We start from the raw sequence: 15,028 nt of genomic DNA, 5'->3' as shown, positions 1-15,028 counted from the left end.
CACATTACCATCCGCGTCTGTCTTCTTCTTAAAGATCCATTTATTTTCTATGGCTCGCCGTTCAACGGGCAAGTCAGTCAAAGTCCATACTTCATTTTCATACATGGATCCTATCTCGGATTTCATGGCTTCTAGCCATTTGTCGGAATCTGGGCCCGCCATCGCTTCTTCATAGTTCGAAGGTTCATCGTTGTCTAACAACATGATTTCCAAGACAGGGTTGCCGTACCACTCTGGTGCGGAACGTGTCCTTGTGGACCTTCGAATTTCAGTAGGAGCTTGATCAGAAGTATCTTGATCATTATCATTAACTTCCTCTCTAGTCGGTGCAGGCACCTCAGGAACATTTTCTTGAGTTGCGCCATTTTCCGGTTCAAGAGGTAATACTTCATCAAGTTCTACTTTCCTCCCACTTACTTCTTTCGAGAGAAACTCCTTCTCTAGAAAGGATCCATTCTTGGCAACAAAGATCTTGCCTTCGGATCTGAGGTAGAAGGTATAACCAACAGTTTCTTTAGGGTATCCTATGAAGACGCATTTTTCCGACTTGGGTTCGAGCTTTTCAGGTTGAAGTTTCTTGACATAAGCATCGCATCCCCAAACTTCTAGAAATGACAACTTAGGTTTCTTACCAAACCATAATTCAAACGGTGTCGTCTCAACGGATTTCGACGGAGCCCTATTTAAAGTGAATGCGGCAGTCTCTAAAGCATAGCCCCAAAAAGATAGCGGTAAATCGGTAAGAGACATCATAGATCGCACCATATCTAATAGAGTGCGATTACGACGTTCGGACACACCATTACGCTGAGGTGTTCCAAGCGGCATGAGTTGTGAAACTATTCCACATTTTCTTAAGTGTGTGCCAAACTCGTTACTCAAGTATTCTCCTCCACGATCTGATCGCAGGAACTTGATTTTCCTGTCACGTTGATTCTCAACCTCACTCTGAAATTCCTTGAACTTTTCAAAGGTTTCAGACTTCTGTTTCATTAAGTAGACATACCCATATCTACTTAAGTCATCAGTGAGGGTGAGAACATAACGATAGCCACCGCGAGCCTCAACACTCATTGGACCGCATACATCAGTATGTATGATTTCCAATAAGTTGGTTGCTCGCTCCATTCTTCCTGAGAACGAAGTCTTGGTCATTTTACCCATGAGGCATGGTTCACACGTGTCAAATGATTCGTAATCAAGAGACTCTAAAAGTCCATCTGCATGGAGCTTCTTCATGCGTTTGACACCTATGTGACCAAGGCGGCAGTGCCACAAGTATGTGGGACTATCATTATCAACTTTACATCTTTTGGTACTCACATTATGAATATGTGTAGCATTACGCTCAAGGAAGAATAAACCATTCACCATCGGAGCATGACCATAAAACATATCTCTCATATAAATAGAACAACCATTATTCTCAGATTTAAATGAGTAGCCATCTCGAATTAAACGAGATCCCGATACAATGTTCATGCTCAAAGCTGGCACTAAATAACAATTATTGAGGTTTAAAACTAATCCCGTAGGTAAATGTAGAGGTAGCGTGCCGACGGCGATCACATCGACCTTGGAACCATTCCCGACGCGCATTGTCACCTCGTCCTTCGCCAGTCTCCGTTTATTCCGCAGCTCCTACTTTGAGTTACAAATGTGAGCAACTGCGCCGGTATCAAATACCTAGGAGCTACTACGAGTACTGGTAAGGTACACATCAATTACATGTATATCATATAAACTTTTTGTTTGCCGGCCTTCTTGTCAGCTAAGTATTTGGGACAGTTCCGCTTCCAGTGACCACATCCCTTGCAATAAAAGCACTCAGTCTCGGGCTTGGGTCCATTCTTTGGCTTCTTCCCGACAGCTTTCTTGCCAGGCGCGGCAACTTCCTTGCCATCCTTCTTGGAGTTCTTTTTACCCTTGCCCTTCTTGAACTTAGTGGTTTTATTAACCATCAACACTTGATGTTCCTTCTTGACTTCTACCTCTGCTGATTTCAGCATAGCAAATACTTCAGGAATGGTCTTTTCCATCCCCTGCATATTGAAGTTCATCACAAAGCTCTTGTAGCTTGGTTGAAGCGACTGAAGGATTCTGTCAATGACTGCGTCATCCGAGAGATTAACTCCCAGCTGAGTCAAGCGGTTATGTAACCCAGACATAGTGAGTATGTGCTCACAGACAGAACTATTTTCCTCCATCTTACAGCTGAAGAACTTGTCGGAGACCTCATATCTCTCGATTCGGGCATGAGCTTGAAAAACCATTTTCAGCTCTTCGAACATCTCATATGCTCCATGTCTCTCAAAACGCTTTTGGAGCCCCGGCTCTAAGCTGTAAAGCATGCCGCACTGAACGAGGGAGTAGTCATCAGCACGTGTCTGCCAAGCGTTCATAACGTCTTGGTTCTGTGGGACGGGTGGATCACCTAGCGGTGCTTGTAGGACATAATCTTTCTTGGCAGCTATGAGGATGATCCTCAGGTTCCGGACCCAGTCCGTATAGTTGCTGCCATCGTCTTTCAGCTTGGTTTTCTCTAGGAACGCGTTGAAGTTGAGGACTACGTTGGCCATTTGATCTACAAGACATATTGCAAAGATTTTTAGACTAAGTTCATGATAATAAAGTTCATCTAATCAAATTATTCAATGAAGTCCCACTTAGATAGACATCCCTCTGCTAGTCATCTAAGTATAACATGATCCGAGTCAACTAGGCCATGTCCGATCATCACGTGAGACGGACTAGTCAACGTCGGTGAACATCTTCATGTTGATCGTATCTTCTATATGACTCATGCTCGACCTTTCGGTCTTCTGTGTTCCGAGGCCATGTCTATACACATGCTAGGCTCGTCAAGTCAACCTAAGTGTTTGCATGTGTAAATCTGTCTTACACCCGTTGTATGTGAACGTTTGAATCAAACACCCGATCATCACGTGGTGCATTGAAACAATGAACTGTCGCAACGGTGCACAGTTAGGGGGAACACTTTCTTGAAATTATTATGAGGGATCATCTTATTTACTACCGTCGTTCTAAGTAAACAAGATGCAAAACATGATAAACATCAAATGCAATCAAATAATAATAGTGACATGATATGGCCAATATCACATAGCTCCTTTGATCTCCATCTTGGGGCTCCATGATCATCTTGTCACCGGCTTGACACCATGATCTCCATCATCATGATCCCCATCATCGTGTCTCCATGAAGTTGCTGGCCAACTATTACTTCTACTACTATGGCTAACGCGTTTAGCAATAAAGTAAAGTAATTTACATGGCGTTTCTCAATGACACGCAGGTCATACAAAAAATAAAGACAACTCCTATGGCTCCTGCCGGTTGTCATACTCATCGACATGCAAGTCGTGATTCCTATTACAATAGCATGAACATCTCATACATCACATATAGATCATTCATCATTCATCACAACTTTGGCCATATCATATCACAGAGCACTTGGTGCAAAAACAAGTTAGACGTCCTCTAATTGTTGTTGCAAGTTTTACGTGGCTGAAGTAGGGTTCTAGCAAGAACGTTTTCTTACCTACGTGAAAGCCACAACGTGATTTGTCAACTTCTATTTACCCTTCATAAGGACCCTTTTCATCGAATCTTCTCCAACTAAAGTAGGAGAGACAGACACCCGCCAGCCACCTTATGCAACTAGTGCATGTTAGTCGGTGGAACCGGTCTCACGTAAGCGTATGTGTAAGGTTGGTCCGGGCCGCTTCATCCCACAATACCGTTGAAGCAAGATAAGACTAGTAACGGCAAGAAAGTTGACAACATCTACGCCCACAACAAATTGTGTTCTACTCACGCAAGAAGAACTACGCATAGACCTAGCTCATGATGCGACTGTTGGGGAACGTTGCAGAAAACAAAAATTTTCCTACGGTTTCACCAAGATCCATCTATGAGTTCATCTAGCAACGAGTCATCGGATGCATCTACATACCTTTGTAGATCGCGAGCGGAAGCGTTCAAAGAACGGGGATGATGTAGTCGAACACGACGTGATCCAAATCACCGGAGATCCTAGCACCGAACGGACGGCACCTCCGCGTTCAACACACGTACGGTCAGCGTAACGTCTCCTTCTTCTTGATCCAGCAAGAGGGAAGGAGAGGTTGAGGAAGATGGCTCCAGCAGTAACACGACGGCGTGGTGGTGATGGAGCTGCAGTACTCCTCAGGGCTTCGCCAAGCGCTATGGAGGAGGAGGAGGTGTTGGAGAGGGAGAAGGAGGCAACCAAAGGCGTGGATGAAAAGCCCTCCTTCCCCCACTATATATAGGAGGGCCAAGGGGGGGGGGCGCCGGCCCTAGGAGATCCAATCTCCTAGGGGGGCGGCGGCCAAGGGAGGTTTCCCTCCCCCCCAAGGCACCTAGGAGGTGCCTTCCACTAGTGGGACTCTTCCCTCTTGTGAACCCTAGGCGCATGGGCCTCTTGGGGCTGGTGCCCTTGGCCCATGTAGGCCAAGGCGCACCCCCTACAGCCCATGTGGCCCCCGGGGCAGGTGGACCCACCCGGTGGACCCCCGGGACCCTTCCGGTGGTCCCGGTACAATACCGATAACCCCGAAACTTGTCCCGATGGCCGAAATAGCACTTCCTATATATAATTCTTTACCTCCGGACCATTCCGGAACTCCTCGTGACGTCCGGGATCTCATCCAGGACTCCGAACAACATTCGGGTTACTGCATATACATATCCCTACAACCCTAGCGTCACCGAACCTTAAGTGTGTAGACCCTACGGGTTCGGGAGACCCGGCAGACATGAGCGAGACGACTCTCCGGTCAATAACCAACAGCGGGATCTGGATACCCATGTTGGCTCCCACATGCTCCTCGATGATCTCATCGGATGAACCACGATGTCGAGGATTCAAGCAACGCCGTATATAATTCCCTTTGTCAATCGATATGTTACTTGCCCGAGATTCGATCGTCCGTATCCCAATACCTCGTTCAATCTCGTTACCGGCAAGTCAATTTACTCATACCGTGATGCATGATCCCGTGACCAGACACTTGGTCACTTTGAGCTCATTATGATGATGCATTACCGAGTGGGCCCAGTGATACCTCTCCGTCTACGGAGTGACAAATCCCAGTCTTGATCCGTGTCAACCCAACAGACACTTTCAGAGATACCCGCAGTATACCTTTATAGTCACCCAGTTACGTTGTGATGTTTGGCACACCCAAAGCACTCCTACGGTATCCGGGAGTTACACGATCTCATGGTCTAAGGAAAAGATACTTTGACATTGGAAAAACTCTAGCAAATGAACTATACGATCTTTAAGCTATGTTTAGGATTGGGTCTTGTCCATCACATCATTCTCCTAATGATGTGATCTCGTTATCAATGACATCCAATGTCCATAGTCAGGAAACCATGACTATCTGTTGATCAACGAGCTAGTCAACTAGAGGCTTACTAGGGACATGTTGGTGTCTGTTATTCACACATGTATTACGATTTCCGGATAACACAATTATAGCATGAATAAAGACAATTATCATGAACAAGGAAATATAATAATAATGCTTTTATTATTGCCTCTAGGGCATATTTCCAACAGAAGCCCTCTGTGATCAATGCCCCCTCCGGCGGAGCGCCGGAAAAGGCCCAAAGATGGGATCTCACGAGTACAAAAGGTTGCGGCGGTGGAAATAGGGTTTTGGTTCCTCTAATGATGGTTTGTGGGCACGTAGGTATGTATAGGAGGAAGAAGTAGGTCGGTGGAGCCACGAGGGGGCCACGAGGGTGGAGGGCGTGCCCAGGGGGGTAGCCGCTCCCCCTGCCATAGCTTCCTCGTCGGTTGCTTGACGTCCACTCCAAGTCCTCTGAATCACGTTTGTTCCAAAAACCACGTTCCCGAAGGTTTCATTCCGTTTGGACTCCATTTGATATTCTTTTTCCACGGAACACTGAAATAGGCAAAAAAACAGCAATTTGGGCTGGGCCTCCGGTTAATAGGTTAGTCCCCAAAATATTATGAAAGTGTATAAATAAGCCCATTAAACATCCAAAACAGAATATAATAGCATGGAGCAATCAAAAATTATAGATAAGTTGGAGACGTATCAAGCATCCCCAAGCTTAATTCCTGCTCGTCTTCGAGTAGGTAAATGATAAAAACAGAATTTTTGATGTGGAATGCTTCTTTGCATAATTTTCAATGTAATTCTTTTTATTGTGGCATGGATATTTAGATCCGAAAGATTCAAGATAAAAGTTTAATGTTGACATAAAAACAATAATGCTTCAAACATGCTAACCAAGCAATTATGTCTTATCAAAATAACATAGGCAAAGAAAGCTCATCCCTACAAAATCATATAGTTAGGCCATGCTTCTATTTCATCACACAAAACGTTCTCATCATGCATAACCCCGATGACAAGCCGAGCAATTGGTTCATACTTTTTAACGCGCTTCAGCCTTTTCAACCTTTACGCAATACATGAGCGTAAGCCATTGATATAGCACTGTGGGTGGAATAAAGTATAATGATGGGGGTTATGTGAGAAGACAAAAAGGTAGAAAGTCTCACATTGACGCGGCTAATCATTAGGCTATGGAGATGGCCATCAATTGATGTCAATGGGAGGAGTAGGGATTGTCATGCAACGAATGCACTGCTAGAAAAATTTGGTGTCATTTTATGCATGAAAAGAAGCACACCATGTACAAAGGTGGTGGTTCGGGTAGGCCGGCAGGGCAAGTCTGGATGCATTTTTTTCACATCAATAAAATGGATCCAATTTGTTTCCACACACTAGTATCATCATTCCAAGCATCCATGATAAATTTCATTTGAGTTCTGATATTTTGTTTATTTTCTAGGTTTTTTCCGGTGAAACCCCCCAAAACACTAGCCGAACGTGACGCAACGTGTGTTCTGTGCCCGAATTCGTTTGAATTTTGCATGGAGGTTTGCAGTATGCATGCCCACATGCTGGCAAAATTTCGCGTCATTTCATGCATGGAAAGAAACACACCATGTTCAAATGTGGTGGTTCGGGTAGGCCGGCGGTAGGGCAAGTCTGGATGCACTTTTTTCACACCAATAAAATGGACCCAGTTTTTTTTTCACACACTAGCATCACCATGCCAAGCATCCATGATAAATTTTATTGAGTTCTGGCATTTTTTGCATTTTCTAGGGTTTTTCCCGTGAAAAGCCCCAAAACACTAACCGAACGTGACGCAATGTGCTTGTATAAATGTTTATGAATTTGAAAAAAAATATGGGCTTTTATAAAACGTTTGTAGAAGTTGAAAAGGGTTCCCGTATATGGGAAAAAGTTCATGAATTTGAAAACAAACTTTACGAATTGAAGAGAACGTTCACGAATTTAAATGGAAAAATATTCGGGTAGAGCATTCGGGTCGGGCAGAAGGTTCCGTCTTAGACTACAATTTTTTTACATTGTTCAAATTGACGAAATTTTTCGAAGGCCTTGCATCACCATTCTATGGCAGCATGCCAAGTTTAAAAATCTGCATGGTAAGAAATGAAAATGATTGGAGGGAGTATAAAAAAGGATTGGAGGGAGTATTTCTTGCCAACAGAACATGTACGTGTTGTACTCCTTGCATGGTAAGAAATAAAACAAGAAATATATATTGATTTCCTTCCTTTCAAAGCAGCGCACATTTTTCTTATCTTCTACTCGAAGCATGGATGCATGAGTCCAACCGCATGCACAACAATAGGAGCAGGCTTGGGAAAAAGGTGCTACAAACCAGGAACGAGCAGAGTAAATAGGCAAAAAAGAAAACTATAGCGAAGATAAAAAGGATCGGGGGGAGTAATAAAATAAACACAACTAAGGTGTCCTGTTGGTTACGAGTTCGAATCACGTTGGACGCTGATTTTTTAAAATTTAACCGTAAAGTAAAACGTGCGTAAGTGGGCCAGCCCATGCCGGAGGTGAAAATGTAATGTATGGACGCATACCACGTACTTTCAAAAAAGACCATCCTGCCCTTTATTATAAAGCGGTATGGGTTAATCTCAGCCATTGATGTGTTTAGAGGGTGTACCGAAGCTGAAGTGGTCAGTAAAATTAGCTTGCCTGAACAAGTCTATTGCATCGAGTGAAATAATCGATAAGAAAAATTCCTACAATTTACCTTGGGTTTGACACTCTTTCTTATACTACTAAATTCTGTCTCACAGAAGTTCTAGTCTTATCTGAACACACCTGATGGATTGGATTCAGAGATATGACAAAGTAGTTGGTCTGAACAAGTCTGAACCCTGTACAATGTTTGCCTAATGAAGAGGTCACGTCTGCGTCGAGAGAAAGAATCAACACAATAAAATCCTACACCTTGCGCAGACTAAATTCTGTCTTTCAGAAATCCTAGCCCTATCTGAGCAGACATGATATTGGTTGGATTCAGAGCTTGAGAACAAGATGTGGCAAAACTAGTTTGTGTTGACTTCACACATTGACACACACACCCAAAACAGAGGATCTGGTGCTACCCCTGGCATTATTCATTACACATCAACTTTACATATCCAAACCTTATTCTACAGCATAATCCTCAAATACATATATCTGTTAAAAAGAAAGTAGTACGGTGCTATACATTGATACATGGTAAAATCCCCACACTCTACATGATAGCAAAAGGAAAACCAGCGTGAGCTAGTAATCGCTCTCAGCTTCTGCGCATTTTTTCCTTGTCCAAGAAGCCCATGTAACTGCCACTTGCACATAGACCCGGTCATACCAGCCATCACAAATGGAGTACCACTTAACTCTGCATTTCCTCTGGAACAAGAAGGTGCAGAAGACTACCCAGAGACCCATTACATATCCAGAACCCATCGCGATCTTCATGGTGTTCCATGGTAGCTGGAGTTGGCTCGGGTTGTGAACATTTCTGCGACAAGGGAGGACCGCAGAGGCCCGGGTTGCCAATATAAATATATTCTGGATCCTCAAGTGTTTGCAGTTGATTTCCAGATGGTACCTCTCCTGTCAGGTTGTTATAGGACAGGTTCAAGTGACTTAATGATGTGAGAGTCGATAATCTTGTAGGGATTTCACCAGACAACTTATTGTGTGATAGGTCGAGTGACTCCACTTGTGCCAAGGCGCCAATATTCTCAGGAATTTTTCCACTGAAGGTGTTCCATGATAAGTTCAAGTTCTTCAATTCGACAAGACTGCCGATTTCTTCGGGAATATCTCCAATAAGGTTGTTATATGATAAATCAAGATTCACCATATATATGACCTCTCCTGTATATAATCTCTCTTGGCCCTTTGTGACTACCGTGAAATTCTCTCAGTATATGTGATCATGTCACCAGGACCAATAATCGACTCTCCATAATGGAAAGCAAGATGAAATGAATCATCGTAATCTTTCATTAGTATCATCCCTTTGATGTTAACAATAGATTTAGGTATGCTCGCCGTCATATTATTGTAGGAAAGGTCCAAATACTGAAGATTAACTATCTGCGTAAGCTCCTCCGGAATGCGGCCATAAAACTTATTTGATCGTAGTCGTAAGAAAGCCAAATATGGCAATTTATCCCCTATCCAAGTTGGCAAGGTCCCAACGAAATTGTTGTGTGCAAGATCAAGAAAGGAGAGTTGCAGACAGTCTTGGAGAAATGAAGGAAATTCACCCGAGAGGTTGTTGTTTCTCAAGCTTAGATTGTTGATACTCATACTTGTCATGTTTGGCCATGACAACATAGGCTCAAGTAATAAAAAGCATACAGGAAATACCAGAGTGAAGACACACAAACGAAAAACACTTGCACATACAACAACAAACCCAACACATAGTGGCGACGGTGGGCTTTGGGGTTGCTCAAACGTCATGTGTAACAAGGTGCTCATAACGAGAACTTTCAGGTTCAAGAGTTCAACAAGTGATCCGGCAACTCGAGAGTGGGATTTGATCCTTCAATGATGGAGGGATATTCTTAGGGCCCTCTCGGTGCGACGGCATCCATCATCGTCTGATCAGACACAGGTGACTACATCACAGGGTTGCCGGAACACGTTAACGAGAAAGAAGAACAAAACTGGTAACGGGAGCAATGGTATAGTGAGCAAGGTGATAACTCAGGAGGATACCGATACACACCGGGTTTTGTAAAGTATCATGAAGCAAAGGGAACATGACATGGTAACCAAAGGTTCACTCGAATATCATTCGTGTAATCATAGGGACCAATATGGATGTCCACGGTTTCGCTATCGGTCATTGAACAAAGGGTTTTCGTTCATGTCTATGATTTACCGAACCTACGAGGTCACAAGCTTAAGGTAATCACGATATGCTGAGTGTCAGTGGTACGGGAGTAGTGAGAATATATTTGTGGAATTGTTTCATTAATATCCGAAATAATTCCGAGAGGTTTCGGAAGCGTTTCGGGGTCACGAGAAGGGTTTCAGTGAATATCGAGTAATACCGGGTATTACCAATTAATTATATATTACTCTGAAAATGTTTAGAATGAATATATATTTAATTTAATATCAATGGGCCTAATAAGGCCAAGAGGTGGAGATGGAATTGGGCCACAAGGGCCCAATAAAGCCCCCCCATTCCCACTATGGGAGGCCGAATCCTACTAGGGGTGGGAGTCCAACACCTTTCCCTTGGTGGCAGCCCCCTCCTCTCCCCTAAACCTATATATACTAGAGAATTTCTACCCTGCGATGATAAAAGTTTTGGAGCCTCCTCTAGTTGATCCTAGTTGACTTACTAGAGCTAGCTCTAGCCACCTCTAATCCTCATAATTAGAAGCCCCATGTGGTTCTAATCTCCTCCCTCTAAATCTCTGGCTAGATTAGCTCTGGACGGCAAAGCGCTACCAGGTCGTGAAGACCGTTGCTGCCTCTTGAGCACTGCGTTGGTTTTCCCCGAAGAGGAAGGGATGATGCAGCAAAGTAGCGTAAGTATTTCCCTCAGTTTTTGAGAACCAAGGTATCAATCCAGTAGGAGGCTACCCGCGAGTCCCTCGTACCTGCACAAAACAAATAAATCCTCGCAACCAACGCGAATAGGGGTGGTCAATCCCTACACGGCCACTTACGAGAGTGAGATCTGACAGATATGATAAGATAATATTTTTGGTATTTTTGTGATAAAGATGCAAAGTAAAATAAAGGCAAAGTAAAAAAGCAAAGGAAATAACTAAGTAGTAGGAGATTAATATGATGAAGATAGACCCCGGGGCCATAGGTTTCACTAGTGGCTTCTCTTGAGAGCATAAGTATTCTACGGTGGGTGAACAAATTACTGTTGAGCAATTGACAGAATTGAGCATAGTTATGAGAATATCTAGGTATGATCATGTATATAGGCATCACATCCGAGAGAAGTAGACCGACTCCTGCCTGCATCTACTACTATTACTCCACTCATCGACCGCTATCCAGCATGCATCTAGAGTATTAAGTTAAAAACAGAGTAACGCCTTAAGCAAGATGACATGATGTAGAGGGATAGACTCATGCAATATGATGAAAACCCCATCTTGTTATCCTCGATGGAAACAATAAAATACGTGCCTTGCTGCCCCTACTATCACTGGGAAAGGACACCGCAAGATTGAACCCAAAGCTAAGCACTTCTCCCATTGCAAGAAAGATCAATCTAGTAGGCCAAACCAAACTGATAATTCGAAGAGACTTGCAAAGATAACCAATCACACATAAAAGAATTCAGAGAAGATTCAAATATTATTCATAGATAGACTTGATCATAAACCCACAATTCATCGGTCTCAACAAACACACCGCAAAAAGAAGATTACATCGAACAGTTCTCCACAAGAGAGGGGGAGAACATTGTATTGAGATCCAAAAAGAGAGAAGAAGCCATCTAGCTAATAACTATGGACCCGTAGGTCTGAGGTGAACTACTCACACTTCATCGGAGAGGCTATGGTGTTGATGTAGAAGCCCTCCGTGATCGATGCCCCCTCCGGCGGAGCTACGGAACAGGCCCCAACATGGGATCTCGTGGATACAGGAAGTTGCGGCAGTGGAATTAGGGTTTTGGCTCCGTATCTGGTCGGTTGGTGTTACGTAGGTATATATAGGAGGAAGGAGTACGTTGGTGGAGCAACAGGGGGCCCATGAGGGTAGAGGACGCGCCTGGTGGGGGTAGGCGCGCCCCCTACCTCGTGGCCTCCTCTTTTGTGTCTTGACGTAGGGTCCAAGTCTCCCGAGTCTTGTTCATTGAGAAAATCACATTCCCGAAGGTTTCATTCCGTTTGGACTCCTTTTGCTCCTTTTCTTCAAAACCCTAAAACAGGCAAAAAACAACAATTCTGGGCTGGGCCTCCGGTTAATAGGTTAGTTCCAAAAATAATATAAAATTGGATAATAAATCCCAATAATGTCCAAAACAGTAGATAATATAGCATGGAGCAATCAAAAATTATAGATACGTTGGAGACGTATCAAGAATCCCCAAGCTTAATTCCTACTCGTCCTCGAGTAGGTAAATGATAAAAACAAATTTTTTGATGCGGAGTGCTACTTGGCATAATTTTAATGTAATTCTTCTTAATTGTGGTATGAATATTCAGATCCGAAAGATTCAAGACAAAAGTTCATATTGACATAAAAATAATAATACTTCAAGCATACTAACAAAGCAATTATATCTTCTCAAAATAACATGGCCAAAGAAAGTTATCCCTACAAAATCATATAGTCTGGCTATGCTCCATCTTCACCACAGAAAATATTTAAATCACGCACAACCCCAATGACAAGACAAGCAATTGTTTCATCCTTTTGACATTCTCAAAAAAATTTCAATTTTCACGCAATACATGAGCGTGAGCAATGGACATATCACTATAGGTGGAATAGAATGGTGGTTGTGGAGAAGACAAAAAGGGGAAGATAGTCTCACATCAACTAGGCGTATCAACGGGCTATGGAGATGCCCATCAATAGATATTAATGTGAGTGAGTAGGGATTGCCATGAAACGGATGCACTAGAGCTATAAGTATATGAAAGCTCAAAAAGAAACTACGTGGGTGTGCATCCAACTTGCTTGCTCATGAAGACCTAGGGTATTTTAAGGAAGCCCATCATTGGAATATACAAGACAAGTTCTATAATGAAAAATTCCCACTAGTATATGAAAGTGATAACATGAGAGACTCTCTACTATGAATATCATGGTGCTACTTTGAAGCACAAGTGTGGTAAAAGGATAGTAACATTGTCCCTTCTCTCTTTTTCTCTTGTTTTTTTATTTGGGCCTTTTCTCTTTTTTTATGGCCTCTTTTCTTTCTCTTTTTTTTATTTTTTGTCTGGAGTCTCATCCCGACTTGTGGGGGGAATCATAGTCTCCATCATCCTTTCCTCACTGGGACAATGCTCTAATAATGATGATCATCACATTTTTATTTTTCTTACAACTCAAGAATTACAACTCGATACTTAGAACAAAATATTACTCTATATTAATGCCTCCGGCGGTGTACCGGGATATGCAATGAATCAAGAGTGACATGTATGAGAGAATCATGAATGGTGGCTTTGCCACAAATACGATGTCAACTACGTGATCATGCTAAGAAATATGACAATGATGGAGTGTGTCATGATAAACGGAACGGTGAAAAGTTGCATGGCAATATATCTCGGAATGGCTATGGAAATGCCATAATAGGTAGGTATGGTGGCTGTTTTGAGGAAGGTATATGGTGGGTGTATGATACCGGCGAAAGGTGCGCGGTATTAGAGAGGCTAGCAAAGGTGGAAGGGTGAGAGTAGTGCGTGTAATCCATGGACTCAACATTAGTCATAAAGAACTCATATACGTATTGCGAAAATCTACAAGTTATCAAAGCAAAGTATTACGCGCATGCTCCTAGGGGGATAGATTGGTAGGAAAAGACCATCGCTCATCCCCGACCGCCACTCATAAGGAAGACAATCAAAAAATAAATCATGCTCCGACTTCATCACATAACGGTTCACCATACGTGCATGCTACGGGAATGACAAGCTTTAACACAAGTATTTCTAAAATTCACAACTACTCAACTAGCACAACTTTAATATCACCATCTTTATATCTCAAAACAATTATCAAGTATCAAACTTCTCATAGTATTCAACACACTCATAAGAAAGTTTTATTATTAATCTTGTATACCAAGCATATTAGGATTTTAAGCAAATTACCATGCTATTTAAGAATCTCAAAATAATCTAAGTGAAGTATGAGAGATCAATAGTTTCTATAAAACAAATCCACCACCGTGCTCTAAAAGATATAAGTGAAGTACTAGAGCAAAACTATATAACTCAAAAGATATAAGCGAAGCACATAGAGTATTCTAACAAATTTCAAATCATGTATGGATCTCTCAAAAGGTGTGTACAGCATGGATGATTATGGTAAACTAAAAAATAAAGACTCAAATCATACAAGACGCTCGAAGCAAAACACATATCATTGGGTGAATAAAAATATAGCTCCAAGTAAAGTTACAGATAGAAGTAGACGAAAGAGGGGATGCCTTCCGGGGCATCCCCAAGCTTTGGCTTTTAGGTGTCCTTAGGTTATATTGGGGGTGCCATGGGCATCCCCAAGCTTAGGCTCTTTCCACTCCTTGTTCCATAATCCATCAATTCTTTACCCAAAACTTCAAAACTTCACAACACAAAACATAAAAGTAGAAAAACTCGTGAGCTCTGTTAGCGAAAGAAAATAAAAGACAACTTCAAGGTACTGTAATGAACTAATTATTTATTTATATTGGTGTTATACCTACTTTATTCCAACTTCTCTATGGTTTATAAACTATTTTACTAGCCATAGACTCATCAAAATAAGCAAACAACACATGAAAAATAGAATCTGTCAAAAACAGAACAGTCTGTAGTAATCTGTAGCTAGCGCAAGATTTGGAACCCCAAAAATTCTAAAATAAACTTCTGGACGTGATTAATTTATGTATTAATCATCTG

General features: G+C 42.4%; 1 pseudogene; it reads right to left on the bottom strand.

Moving 5' to 3' along the window:
* Nucleotides 1–8,699: 8,699 nt before the first annotated feature.
* On the bottom strand, nt 8,700–9,746 carry LOC125526960 (uncharacterized; annotated as a pseudogene).
* Nucleotides 9,747–15,028: the final 5,282 nt, after the last annotated feature.

The sequence above is a fragment of the Triticum urartu genome, chromosome 4A (assembly GCF_056163025.1).
Source record: "Triticum urartu cultivar PI428250 chromosome 4A, HENAU_Tu73, whole genome shotgun sequence".
Taxonomy (NCBI): Eukaryota; Viridiplantae; Streptophyta; class Magnoliopsida; order Poales; family Poaceae; genus Triticum; species Triticum urartu.
This window is presented reverse-complemented; position numbering and strand designations above follow the sequence as displayed.